The sequence below is a fragment of the Aotus nancymaae genome, unplaced genomic scaffold (assembly GCF_030222135.1).
Source record: "Aotus nancymaae isolate 86718 unplaced genomic scaffold, 86718_ANA_hifiasm-v0.15.2.pri h1tg000002l, whole genome shotgun sequence".
Lineage (NCBI taxonomy): Eukaryota > Metazoa > Chordata > Mammalia > Primates > Aotidae > Aotus > Aotus nancymaae.
In genome coordinates this window covers 5,617,936-5,629,244 of record NW_026988413.1, presented here as the reverse complement: position 1 = coordinate 5,629,244, position 11,309 = coordinate 5,617,936, and the positions used below count along the sequence as shown (strand labels likewise).

The window sequence follows — 11,309 nt, the reverse complement described above, 5'->3', positions numbered from 1 at the left end:
TCAGGATCCAGTTTCTTCCCAATCAGTGCTCTCACTTGAACAGAAGATGTTCTGTGAGGCTGAGAATTCAATTTATGTTGTAATTCAGCCACTCTCAGAATGAGAGTTTCAGTATGATTTTCAGAAATCTGGACTCTGTAGCTCTAGGAGATACAGGTTTCTTTCCTCAAAATACAGATTTCAGGTTTTCTATGCACTACATCATTTGGACATTCAGATCCCCAAGTTCATCCTTTTCTTTTCTTTTTTTTTTTTTGAGATGGAGTCTCACTCTGTTGCCCAAGACGGAGTGCAGTGGCACGATCTCGTCTCACTGCCACCTCTGCCTCCTGGGTTCAAGCAATTCTCCCACCTCAGTCTCCAGAGTAGCTGGGACTACAGGCACACGCCACCATGCCCGGCAAATTTTTATATTTTTAGTAGAGACGGGGTTTCACCAAATTGGCCAGGCTGGTCTTGAACTCCTGACCTTGTGATCCACCTGCCTCAGCCCTCCAAAGTGCTGGGATTACAGGTGTGAGCCACCGTGCCTGGCCAAGTTCATCCTTTTCTTTCTTCATTTTTCCAGTGCAGTTGGGAGCAACCTGCCAACCCTATCTACCCCTTAGTTTGACTAAAATATTCTAAGGTAGCAAATACATGCTCACCCACCTTGTCTTCTGTAAATATTTGATTACGAGTATCCAATGTGATATTTTGAGCATCCAGCTATGAGCTACCAATTCCCTCTTCCCCACTGGATGTAGTCATAAGTGCCTTTAACTCTAATCAGATTCGAGAACCAATCCCAGAAAATCTGGAACCAGATTATCTTAAGCATGAGGTTTTTAGAAAACTCGTGCTTAAAATAACCTTCCTCTAGCACCATTGCCAGTACCAAAAGCTGTATTAGGGTTTAACCAGAGAAGGAGAACTGGCAGGAGACCTATGTGGAGAGCTTTATCGCAGTGAATTGGCTTTCATGGCTGTGGGGCTCTCTAGGCAACTCCAACTCCATAGGGCGGCCCATCACGCATGTGCTGGAGCTACTCTTTATGGGAGGAATTTCTTCTTCCACAGAAAATTATCAGCTGTCCCTATGGGTTGGTTGGATCAGGTACATCCAGTTTATTCAGAATAATCTCCCTTACTTAAAGTCAAGTGATTACGGACTTTAATCTCATCAGTGAATATCTTCATAGCAACACCTATATTGGTACTTGATTAAGTAACTGAGATCTTCAGTCTAGCCAATGGACATATTAAAAGACCATCATATTTAAACTTTTAAAATCCAGATTCTTGGAAATTACCTCAGTGTTCAGTAGCTTGGCCTAAAATTCTGAAGTTTAAATTACTGTCTGCTAGTTTTCATGCAGGCATCCTGATAGAAGGCTGTGGCAGATGTCTGAGAGTTTGCAATCTGCAGTTAATGAATGTATATGATGGTCGGGTGCAGTGGCTCACGCCTGTAATCCCAGCACTTTGGGAGGCCGAGGTGGGTGGATCACCTGAGGTCATGAGTTTGAGACCAGCCTGGTCAACATGGCAAAACCCTGTCTCTACTAAAATACAAAAATTAGCTGGGCATGGTGACATGTGCCACCATCCCAGCTGCTCAGGAGGCTGAGGCAGGAGAATCACTTAAACCTGGGAGGCGGAGGTTTCAGTGAGCCGAGATCATGCCACTGCACTCCAGTCTAAGCAATAGAGTCAGACTCTGTCTCGAAGAAAAAAAAGGATGTATACAATGAAAGAAGCATTTTTCTGGTTAAAATAAACATTGTGCCTTTGGTTTAGCTTGTAGATATGGTGGTTTTAAAACTCTGTGTGTCAGGAGTTCAAGACCAGCCTGGCCAACATGGCAAAACCCCATCTCTACTAAAAATACAAAAATTAGCTGGGTGTCATGGCAGGTGCTGGTAATCCCAGCAACTGGGGTGGTTGAGGTGGGAGAATCGCTTGAACCTGGAGGCAAAGGTTGCAGTGAGCCAAGATCACACCACTGTACTCCAGCCTGGGTGACAAAGCAAGACTCTGTCTCGAAAAAAAAGAAAAAAAAAGTTGAGCCTGAAGAATTGTAATATCCTCTTTGTAATATCTTCAGTCGCCTTTCCCCATAAGGAAAAAAGGACAGTATTTGTGAAATTATGGTATGTTAGTCAAAGCGCTTTGATAGGTAACTGGGAAAGCTATTAGCTTTGAGTAGAGCCCAGAGCAGGAAAAAGCCATGCAATTAGCTGCATGATTGATTGTTGCATGGCTGCAGTGCAAAAGTTTTTTCTTCAGCAACTGTGGCAGCAGATCCAATGGCATCTAACGTGTCACAGACAGAGCGGGATGCTGTGTGAGCCTGTAGCGAGAGCCTAGGACTGTGGAGCAAATCTATCCCTTCGTTGGCAAATAGCACTCTTCCTTGGAGAATAGCTTAGCTTGCCACTAAGCTGACTGTGAACACCAGCAAGAACTGAGTTGACATCCGAGGCTTCCAGATGCTGAGTTTGCCCAGCAGCTCGCTTTGATCAAACAGAAATGGTATGTGGCACCTTTGGGAGTAGAATCTAAAGGTTCAGGCAGTTTGTGAGAATACCTCTCATAAACAGAGTGGCTGGTCCTGATGCACTGCTGCTCCTCCGTCAACAACACCTGCGCCTGCACATCTGTGAGAAATTATTCATGGACTTGGGCTGAAAAAGATAAAATGAAGTCAAGCTTTGATACAGCTCTGCACAGCACGCTGATATCAGCTTTGGGCTGCTGTGGCATTGCAAATCTCCAAAGAACTGCGGGGAGGAAGATGGTGTCCTCTATACCTTCACTGTCATTTGTGGACCTGATATCTTACACTTATCTTCCAATTCCAGACTGTTTTGTTTTTTGTTTAGAAGTTTTCTTCATGGCAAAAGTGAGGCAGTGAGCAGATGCTCATGGGATTCCCTGATCTTATCAAACAGCTTAGCATCCAGAAACTGTTAATCTTACAGTAATAGAATGACTGTTAAATATTTAGGATGTCACATAAGGCTGGGCATGGTGGCTCATGCCTGTAATCCTAGCACTTTGGGTGGCTGAGGTGGGTGGATCACCTGAGGTCAGGAGTTCAAGACCAGCCTGGCCAACATGTTGAAACCCTGTCTCTACTGAAAATACAAAATTAGCTGGGTGTGGTGGCGTATATTTGTAATCCCAGCTACTCAGGATGCTGAGTCAGGAGAATCACTTGAACCCAGGAAGCGGAGGTTGCAATGAGCGGAGATTGTGCCATTGCACTCCAGCCTGGGCAAAAAGAGCAAAACTCCACTGCAAAAAAAAAAAAAAAAAAAAAAAAAACAGTCAGATAAACTCAGATACAGTGAAGTAGTGAATAATCCATAGTTATTTTTCTGTCACAGCCAGACTATGTTGGTCTAGGAACCAAATAGTGAATGTTAAGGGTGGATCCTGACAGACTCACGAGCAACTAGCTTTTATCTCTGTTTCCACTAACTTTGGACCTTGCTGAGTTAGAGGTTTTAGAACCTAAGGGTGAAACATTTTAACAAAAGACAAAGGAATAATTTTTTTAATTTGGAGGCTGAGATTGATATCTGGGGATTTTGGAATCCTCATGTTTCTGAGCAACAAGAAACAGGGAGTGAAGGTGTTTGTTGGGTGGGTGATTGATTCTGATTCTGAAGGGAAAGGGGCACACCACTAAATCATGGAGGCAGAGAGGAGAAGGGATGAAAATCGTTCTCTCGGGAAGTGACCCTGAATCCTCATGAGCAGGAGCAATGGAAATGGCAGGAAAGACGCTAAGACTATAGAATTTGAAAGGAAGTCACTGGTCCTGTCCCTTTAATTCTCTCTCAGGCCCAGAATGTCCTGTCATTTATTATACTGTAAAGCAGGGGCACATGACACCTGGGGTGGGGAAGATAGACAGTAAAGCCTCTTAAATGCTTGCTTGGATCGTGGACCGACACAGGCCTTCATACAAAGAGTTCACTGTGCGTGGCATGGACGCGCTCCAGGGCTGTTCACGCTGGCTTGTTTCCAAACGGGTACGAATCCCGTCCGCACATGGAAGTGAAAGATCATCATCTCTGGTGCCGTGGCTGCACTCCACAATTCTCCCGCAACTGTCATGTTGACGGTGAAACGACCTGGAGAAATGGTGAGTGCACAAGGAAGACTTAGGAATTGGCCTGTTGTGTCATGATTCCTTTTATCGGTAGTAGAACCGCTCTGTAGGTTTTCTGATTGTATCGTATAATTGTGCCCTGTAATATGATAGCGATGCCTCATTTGCATTTCAACACAAGGATCTCCAGACTGCATTTTCCCTCCAATAAGTCGATTTCTTTTGGGTAGTCTTGGGAAGCTATGGTGAGCAGAGCAGTGGCTCACACTGACATTTGCTAGGATTGAGGGAGTCTGAAAAATTACCTTTCAAACGCTTTCTGGAGGACTGGCAAGGTGCTGGGGCGCGATGTGAAGTGCTGGGGAGGGAAATGCAAATCGGCCACCTTTTGGGCTCTGCTAATGAGGAGCACGCAGTGTTGCATTTTATTTTGGTTGTGCTTTCTAAGCAGGATTTTTCACATGTGTTTTGAGATATTCTGGTGCAGCATAGAGACTTTTTTCCTGAGTTGCAACTTTTCTTTCATGTCTGTGTTGAGAATGGTGAAATATGTATTGATGCAATCAGGGAAACAGTGGTAAAATAGGATATGGGTTCTAGAGAAACCCCTGTTCAAATGCAGCTCTTTGATTTACTGGCCATGAGAAACCTCCAGTTCTCTTGTTTGTAAAGGTGGCAAATACTATTTACATTATGAGATTATTGGGAGGTTTAATGGAGAGCTTGTATTAAAATACCTAGTGTAAGTAGACAACCAATAATTCTTTGGTTCTCATTTCAGGACTTTTATTTCTTTCACTGCACCGTAACACATTGTCTTGGGCTGAAGAATTTTAAATATTAGAACGTGCTTCCAGAGAAAGTAGAAAAGGTATCTACTTAAATTTTAATAATGCATTTGGTTATTCTTCCTGTTCCAGAGAAAAAACCTGGTTGGTTATCGTTTCCTTCCAACCGTCCTTCACGCTTCACTGCACCCATGAGTAAAATTTGTGTAACGAATGTACTGGGTCTGATCAATATCGATGCCACTGTGTACAAGAAATAATCAAGACGTTAACAAAGCGACGATGGCGTCTTTGGTAGGTACGGTGCTTAACTTCAGAAATAAAAGTTGAAATACCATGACATCAAACTTTCCCAGCAAAAGCACTCAGAAAAATGAGAGCATAACGTTTCAAGGAATGGAAGAAGACTGTTTTCCCTCTTAGAAGACACAGTCTGTTAAGAAAGGGAGATGGGCCGGGCGCGGTGGCTCATGCCTGCAATCCCAGCACTTTGGTCGGAGGCGGGCGGATCACCTGAGGTTGGGTGTTTGAGAGCAGCCTGACCAACATGGTGAAACCCTGTCTCTACTAAAAATACAAAATTAGCCAGGCATGGTGGGGCATGCCTGTAATCCCAGCTACTCGGGAGGCTGAGGCAAGAGAATTACTTGAACCCGGGAGGCGGAGGTTGCAGTGAGCCGAGATCACACCATTGCACTCCAGCCTGGGCAACAAGAGCAAAACTCCGTCTCAAAAAAAAAAAAAAAAAAGAGAAAGGGATATTGCAAGTGCCTCCGCTTCACCTCGTTGGACCCTCGCATGGGGCTTGGGATCTCCCAGGTGAAATGGTCAGCCTGCAGGTAGGCTGGTTCTGTTCTGCGACCCTGGCTTCAACTCATGGAGCAAAGAAGTTGTCACTCCTTTTTGTTTCAGTCTCGATCCCAAACTTTGTTCTCCACACACTTTGCTATCGATACGGCTGTTGTCCTGTTTCCAATTTGACTTAGTGGTTTGTATTTATGCTTTAGCAGCAGCCAGAAATCTGGAGGGGAGAAGAGAATGAGGCAGGTAAACGGTGGGATGTGGGATCCAAAGACTGTTTTCTACCCTCCTGGGACTCTGTTTAGGCTGTTCCACGTCAGTAGCAAGGTAGGGCCCAGGAGCTTGTTATCCTTCCAGAGTGGGCAGGGGCTCCCGTTTTAGCACCTCTCAACAGGAAGCCCCTCCAGTGGTCTGGAATCAAGAAAGCGAATTTCCTTATTGGTCTTCATACACACTTTTCAGTATCTTCTTGTTCTGTAATATGGTCTCCCTGGAACTATCTAAAGAGTGCCTGTTTCTGTTGTCATAAGAAATAATGTATAATTCATTAGGGATCTCCTCCAAATTATGTATTCCTGTGATTATTACTGGAATTGGCAACCCTTACAATAATATAGAGTGAGTAATCAGTGGTTAAAAAGCGTGTTTCCCATTTATAATTTGAATAGCTTATTTGTCTTCTAATGCCTACTGCAACTGTCAGTTCCTGGACTCCAGGAGTTCTCTGGTTCATGGAGTTAAATAACAATTTTTAAGAGTCTTTATTGCCTTTCCTTTTTCCCTTTTTTATTTTGACAGGGCATAAAATGAATTTGCTAATTAGTTTTTCCTTCCTGACTTGCATTATCTTATTACTTTAATCTCCCTCTGGTGAGACTAACCAAACTTGACAAGCCTACACTACTTCTTAAGCCTAAGTATTAAAAAACCTTTAAGACAACATGCAGTTCAAGTGGAGATAAGCCAGCTGTGAGGCTTGGCAGAGTGGGTGGGCTCCGTCACCTCATCTGTACAAGGAGAGGATGGGGCTACGTTATATTTAGATTTCCTTCACCTACAGCTTCTAAGAACAGAATCTCCCAAACCTGCCTAGAATACTTGTTTACAAAACAACCTAGGTATTTCAAATTCAAATCAGGGAAGAGTTTCTATGCATCGCGTTTAACAAGCACCACCAGCAGGTTCTTATCATCAAGGAAGTTTTGGAGACCCTAGTCTAGGAGGATGATTCTAGGCTCATATTCAGAAACCTGAAAACAGGGTCATGTGCTCCCAGGTGTGACCAGGAGTTAACATGCCTTTAGATGTATAATTTAGGTGAATTTGTTTTGTGAGGGAGTGTTGTCGTTCTCCCCAGTCATTTGGGAAGTGCAGTGTTGGTAGTGCATAACTTTCCATTCAATGTGTTCTCCACATGGAATTATACAAGGGCAGGGGGGATGATTTTGGGATGAAACTGTTCCACCTCAGGTCATCAGGCATTAGTTAGATTCTCATAAGGACTGTACAACCTAGACCTCTCACCTTTTGCTGTGTGGCCTGGTTCTCGACAGGCCACGAACCAGTAAGTATCTGTGACCTAGGGGTTCGGGACCCCTGATCTAGTCCATGTCAAATGATGTAGAAATTAAGGGGAAAAATATCTCACGGTACCTCTTTCCTCAAAGTAAGAGGATCTGCTGTCTCTAGTGAAGAAAGTCTGAGCTAGTCCCTAAACCTTCAGATCATCTGAAGTAGCTTATATCAGACGTAGGTTCTGGGAAATATATCATATTCTGACTGACACATAGTGCTCATAGGTGGGGCTTGGTGATCTGACTTTAGCACAGAAGGAGATAATCAGTCAAATTCAAGAACCACTGATCTGTTCTACTCTTGTTCAATAGATGAGTAAACTCAGTAATAAAGTCAAAGTGATGCATTAAGTCAAATTTGTGGTAGGTCTTCGACTTGTCTGCAGCACTGAAGTCTGTTCCATGTGAAATCACATAGAACTCTTCTGATCTCTCAGAAAGTCTGAAGGGCAGCGCCGTCCCCCTGAGTCGTAGAAGAAACATGGGGCTTAGAGAAGTTTTCTCAGTAATGACTGACATTCTTCACTAACACTGCCTTTCATTGCCTCCTCTCCTCACCTGTCAATTAATCAAGAATGGCTCCAATCAATGGATTCTAATCTCTGAGCCACACACAAAGACGAGGGTTGGGGTGGGGGGAAATTGTCGAGACATTGCCGGGAGAATGGAACGGCTCAGCTATTGTGACTGGCTCATTGTGGGTCGCAGATAATGAAGTTCTTGCAACAAGTCCGCATGAAATGCAGAGTCGTGAGCATCTTATAAACTACTGAATCCTGGCTTCATTATTATTTTCTTTTTCTAAAATTGTAGAAAAAGTAGTGAGGTTCCAAAATAATCTCCAACCATGCTCATCCACTAGTATCCATCGCCTGGCGTAGTCCTTCCTACGTTGAAGAGGGATGACTGTGTAACCGGTAACACATTGTGTGATTTCCACGGTCAGGCCACAAAAGGCATAATGGCTGCTGCTTGGTTGCCTGTTAGTTCATTACTGTGGGGAAACCAGCCACAAAGTTGTGTCGACCCTTAAGAAGTCCTAGAGAGAGGTCCACACAGGGAGAAACTAAAACCTCCTGCCCACGGCTAGAGCTATGCTGCCAGGCATGAGAGTGAGCCTCTTAGAAGTGGACCCTCCAGCCTCGGTCCAGCCTTCGAACAACTGCAGCCTCAGCCTCATGATGGTGTTTGTGCCACAAATTTCCTGTAAACTTCTGGATTTTCAACCTCCAGAAACTGTGAGTAAATAAATGTTTACTGCTTTAAATCTAAGTTTTGGGGCACTTTGTTATGCAGCAATAGATAATTAATGCAAATCTGTTGAATGATTGTCCTACAAGATGGTAGTCTTTTTTGCTAGAGAGTGACATGATTCTTTTGTAAGGTCTTTTAGGCTGACTGATGGCGCCATGGACACCATGGCAACCCCCGTGACCTGCACATACACCTCTGGATGGCCTCCTGGAATTAGAAAATCTGAAGTAACTGGAAGACCATGAAAAAAGGGAGAATGATCAACCCCTGAGGTGCCTAACTAACTTTGAGACATTCTCTATTGTTCCTTATTCCTGCCTCAATTGATAAGGCAATTCAACTTTATAACTGACCTTAGTCAACCTCGTGACTCCAGATCCTATGACCCTCCTCCCAGCTTGCAAAAACTGCCCTAAACTGTAACTTCTGTAACTTTCCACTGCCTACTTCAAACACATAAAACCAATGCCTGTCTCACTGCCCTCCGCTGACTCTCTTTTCAGACTCAGCCCATCTGCACCCAAGTGAGTGAACAGCCATGTTGCTCACACAAAGCCTGTTTGGGGGCAGGGGGGTCTCTTGATTCAGAGCACTTGTTTTAACATCTTTAAAGTCAGAAGAGGTAAGGGAAGCAACACAGGTCAGATTTACAGGCTGAAAAGTCAGGGTCAGGGCAGCGTGATTTCTGCCTGGGCCTTGTGTCTAACCCCTTCGATAACTGTAAATAGTACAAGATTCCAACTGGAAAGAAAGAACTCTAGCCAGAGCAAGAGGCAGAGTCCCTCACCCTGAGCGGAGCAAGTGTAAATTAATTTTCTTTATTTCTCTGGGCTGGGCCACAGAACTATGGCCTAGTCATGAATCACAGGGGACCTTTATTCCTACTGGGTGGTGAGGAGAACTGTGTCCTCTGGATAGAATGGAAAAGGCCGTTTTTGTTGTTGCTATTTTGTTTGTTTGTTTGCTTTTAATCCTAAGGGGCAGAGAGCAGAGACATCAGGAAGGAGCACCTTTGCTGACAAAGAGCAGAGCTCGGGCAGCTGCTGCTCAGAACCTGCTCCTTGCAATTGTAAGCCCAAAATAAAATTCAAGGGACTCCCAACCAATCTGAATGGACTCCCTCTTCGTCCAGGGCACCCTGAAATTTAACCTGAAAGACGAGTTCAGGCTGTGATGGGAAATGGAGCTTGGACATGCCTCAGTATTCCCCTCCAGCATCAACATCAACACAGACCTTAAGTCTCATAAGAAGTATGTACAGTCTGTTCTCCCTAAAGCCCCTACTGGGAGGCTTCATCTGCATGATAAAACCCACTCTCCACAACCCCTTAACATAACCCAGACATTCCTTCCTATAGATAATAACTCTTTTAACCAATTGCCGATCAGAATATTTTAAATCTACCTGGGACCTGGGAAGCCCCCCTTCATCCCCCAACCCTGCCCCTGCTTCAAGTTGCCCCACCCTTCCAGATCGAACCAATGGAAATCTTAAATGTATTGATCGAAGTCTCATGTCTTCCTAAAATGTGTAAAAGCAAGCTGTACCCCAACCACCTTGGGTACAGGTCGTCAGAACCTCCTGAGGCTGTCATGGGCATGTTCTTAACCTTGGCAAAATAAACTTTCTAAACTGATTGAGACCTTATGGTTTACACGATCAACAGGGACATCCACACTCTTTGCTGTTGCTTCTTAGTAACTTTTGGGAAAGATGCTATATTCATTTTCCATTATCGCTGTAGCAAGTTATCACCTACTGAATACTGAATGGCTTGAAACCATACAAATTCTTCATCATTTTACAGTTCTGGAGTGCAGAAGTCCTGTGGTAGGAGTTATTAAGAAATTATTTTAGGCACATAGAGAGGAAACGGGGGTCCTTAGAAAGTTTTTGTCTCTTTTAAAGCAGCTCCAAAATGTTTCTTGTCTAGCAGAAAAGCCCTGGCTCTTAGATTCGGGCAGGCAAACTTTGTTATTCAAATGCCAGCCATTAGGAACTGGGTCCACCGAGGCCTGCCATCTTTAATATGCAAATACAAGCCTTTAGAAACTGGGTCCACTCAACATGGTGATTCCCACGGGGTTCTTGTCCTTGCCCCAACATGTGCCTGGCAACATGGCTGCCCCCACATATCCCCACATGTATAGAACATCACGGCGCCCTGTATTTGCATATTAAAAGGCCAGGGTGGGAGGGCTGGTTTTATTTGCGGGCTATATGAGTGACATGACTGGTCAAACCAATCCCCTGAGTCCTGTGCAAATCAGATGCCACCTCGTTCAGCCTGCTTATGTAAGCAGCCACTCTTCCCTGGTACATCAGGTCGCCTTTCTCAGCTCTGTCTCTGTTTAGGGGAGCTTCTTCCTTCTTTCTTCTCCTTTCTTTCTTGCTTATTAAACTTCCACTCTCTACTCCTTAAAACTACTCCATGTGTGTCCACGTCATCTTCTTTAATTCAGCATGAGTCGAGCCCTGATGTTCCTACACTTGTTGGCGCCGTATCAGTTCCAAGCGGGTCTCATGAGGTTAAAGTGAAAGCATCTGCTGGACTGGCTCCTTCTGGGGCTCTAGCGGAGAAGCTGTTTCCTTGCTTTTTCTAACTTCCAGCTGCTGCCCACATTCCTTACCCACGGCCCCTACTTTCATCTTCCAAGTCAGCGACGTTGCCTCCTCCTGGCCCTTCTTCAGCAACAGGTACTCGGACAGATTCTTCCCTTGTAGGACCCAGGTACTTTGTTAGGGCCTGTTACCCGTGGAGGGTGACCAGGCTTTTGGGGCTTTGAACA

The 11,309-nt window shown here is 44.5% G+C and overlaps 1 long non-coding RNA gene across 3 annotated transcripts; it reads left to right on the top strand.

Moving 5' to 3' along the window:
- The first annotated feature begins 3,943 nt into the window (after positions 1–3,943).
- On the top strand, positions 3,944–10,109 carry LOC105710390 (uncharacterized). 3 transcript variants are annotated; one of them, XR_010345337.1, is made up of 4 exons: positions 3,944–4,135; positions 4,884–8,503; positions 8,650–8,791; positions 9,498–10,109. It is a non-coding gene; the product is annotated as an uncharacterized LOC105710390 (long non-coding RNA). The 3 variants fall into 3 exon arrangements; XR_010345338.1 differs by having other exon boundaries at positions 5,023–8,503; positions 8,650–10,109; XR_010345332.1 differs by having other exon boundaries at positions 8,650–10,109.
- Positions 10,110–11,309: the final 1,200 nt, after the last annotated feature.